This window comes from Lonchura striata, chromosome 1A, assembly GCF_050655825.1.
Source record: "Lonchura striata isolate lonStrDom1 chromosome 1A, ASM5065582v1, whole genome shotgun sequence".
Taxonomy (NCBI): domain Eukaryota; kingdom Metazoa; phylum Chordata; class Aves; order Passeriformes; family Estrildidae; genus Lonchura; species Lonchura striata.
This window is the reverse complement of record NC_140741.1, coordinates 18,114,564-18,117,440: the sequence shown is the minus strand read 5'-3', so window position 1 is coordinate 18,117,440 and position 2,877 is coordinate 18,114,564. Positions and strand designations below refer to the sequence as shown.

At 43.2% G+C, this 2,877-nt stretch overlaps 1 protein-coding gene across 16 annotated transcripts in view; it reads left to right on the top strand.

Annotated features, from left to right (window-relative positions):
* SOX5 (SRY-box transcription factor 5) overlaps positions 1 to 2,877 on the top strand; it is a 607,791-nt gene that overhangs the window by 79,694 nt on the left and 525,220 nt on the right. The window lies entirely within an intron of this gene.

Genomic DNA, 2,877 nt, shown 5'->3' with positions numbered 1-2,877 from the left:
GTGAGCATCCATCCTGGCCTGTGGCATGTTTGGGGTTTTGGGGGTTTTTCTAGTTTGTGGTTTTTTTTTTTTTTTGGGTTTTTTTTTTTTGTTTGTTTGGTTTTTTTTTTTTTTTTGTTTACCAACTCAGTTATTCTGGGCTTGAGAACTTTGCTATTGAAACTAGCAAGGTTCCACTAATTATTCCTTTTCAATGAAATGCATTTAATTGAAGGAGTCAGAGGAAGTAGTATTGCTACCTAAATTTTAGTTATTGTACCCGTACACCACTGAGATGGGAGACAGAAGAACTGCAGCAACAGAAGGAGTGAATTGTTTTAGCCTATGAGCAACAGACTCTCACCATCCCTTGGGAATCCTTTGAGCTCCAGAAGAAGGGGAAGGGAGCTGTACCAGCAAACTGCCTTTTGGGGCTGGCATCTGCAAATTGAATTCTTGCTGTAGGGATGAATCAGCACTAGAAACATATGTAACTGGCGACCTTTGATTTTATTATTTCTTACTGTACTTCCATTGGTCTTTTTTGGACTCATTTGATGCACAAGAAAGTACTTGCAATTCAAATTATGTGTAACTTCATTGCAAATGCGGTATTGTTTCCTTGTCATGAGTAGTTTTTTTTATTTCCTTTCCATGGAAGTTATTTGCCCTGGTGGAATGAAATGCCCCTTTCAGAAGCAGAGATCTGCAGTCTGCATTTTGTTGTACCAGAAGAGCATAAAATAAGTAAATTCTCTTTGCTCTGGGTTCTGCACTGAAGACCTGTCCCACAGAACAGGGTGAGGTGACTCAGAGCTCAGTTTCACTTTCTCAGGAGTCAATCTGCTGATTTGCTTCTTCCATGCACCCTGAAAGAGGGGTATGAATTTCAGTGACTTCTGTGCTCCCTGTATCAAATGCTGCATCCTCAGCTGTTGTCCATAAGAGCTCATGGAAATCCTGATTTAGAGCTGGCTGTCTGTTGGGAATTGGCTGTGGGTAGTAAAGGTGTTTCTGTACTGTTTGTTTGTGCAGAATCTCATAGGCTGAAGCCCTGGTTTTGGTTGAGGACTCTTATGAAGTAATAAAACACAAATTATGTCCAGGAGTAGCTATTTCCCCTCCTGTTATGATACCTGTGAAATTGCTGGACTAAACTGGGAGCTTTGGCATAGCTGCCTTAAGTTATGACAGGCTAAATCAGGAAGCAGAAGCTTTTCCTTCCCTCATTGATTTATCCTTTCCTTCTTGCTTTCCTCTTTCCCTATGAATATTTTTGATGAAATAAATTATTGCCACACTCAACCATTTTTAGTGTTGGTTTTCGAAGCCATTGTTCCTTGTTTCAAGGGGAGCATTTCACATGAGGTCCCTATTCAAAGTGAATGCATATGATAAGACAAATTGTTTCAACACTTGCTTGCAAGGCCAATAAAAGAAATGCTGTAGTGCAAATTACCCTTGCAAATACTCTCTAAAAAGCTAATAACATTTTCCCCCCCAAAGGATAGTTCCCAGCCATAAGGAGAGTTTCTCTTTCATGTTCATTTGCCACACAGATTTATAAAATGATCCCAAATCCTTGCATAGGCTGTGAGGGATTGTGGCTTTGAACTGGTGACTTGGAAAAGCTATTAATGGAAGAGGAAAAGTTTTCAATTTCAGTCAGATTGGGTCAGGATGGTATAAACTCAGCCCTCCAAGTTTTGGTGTAAGATGGAAGGCTGTTTAGTCTTTGTTGATAATTTTCATAGTAAGATTCACAAGGTTTTCTGTTTAAAGGCATGAAATGAGATAAGAATGTAAGAAAAAATCATTAGCATATTCACTGCTTCATTTTATTTTCATGTAAAGACAGTCATTTTAATTTGCTTTCTGCGGAATATGGTATAATTGGAAACTTTTCATAACCAGAACCATTAGGGAAGTGGTCAAAATCTTCAGAGCAGAAGCCCAGCTGTTCTCCTCTGGAGCTCATCCTCCGTGCAGGGCTGTGGGCAGTGCCAGGCATGGTCCTGTCCTGCTGGCTTGGCACGTGGTGTTCTCCTTTCTGTGAGATCCAGGTCAGCCCCAAGAGGGGGTTCTCAGCTGTGTGGAGCCCCACAGGGACTGGGGACAGGATCTGAGCTGCCTCCCTCACCTCCAAGAGCAGCAAGCTGTGTTTCCAGCACTGGAAATACCTGGAGTTCTTCCACCCAGGGATGGCTTCCAATAATGCGCGCTTTCCCTTTTCCATTGGACCCGCGGCATCTTGGTGTTTGTAAGGGACTTTGGGAATCAGAGCTTAGCCAAATTACTTCTCCTTCATGCCATTTTGACAGAAGGCTTTCACAAAAATTAAACAGTAAATAACTCCTGTGAAATTGCATCTTGTATTTACTGCTTTTAGTGATGGTGGGATAAGCGGTGGCGCGAGTGCCAAGCGAGTTGAATTTGTGTTTCCACAAAGGAAGTCTCCCACCAGCTTCTCCTGGAGAGCTGCTCTGGGTGTATTGGGAGGGGGACTCTCTATTCAAGGGGGGCTGTTTACAATCCTTTCCTTCCCAGCCCCTGTAAGTGACTGTGGAAACCCACTAAGCACTGGGCTTGGCGCAGGGACTGAGTTTGTACAGGCTCCTGACAGACACCCTGTGCTACCCAGCCTCAGTTGTTTCCAGTCTGTCTAAGGCTGGAAGAAGCAGTGATGAAGGTTTACCTGTGAAAGGCTCCCCAGGCTTACCTTGAGCTAGATGGGATTGTCTAGGTGGTGGCTGCTGCTTCTCCTCTCCTAACTGCTCGTGACATGTTTTTGAAGCAGAACATGTGTGGGGCTGTGTCTTTCTGATGGAGCCAGCCCTGTCTCCTTCCCCCATTTCTTTTCTGCTGTTAATCTGGTAACTGACCACTTATCCCATTTAT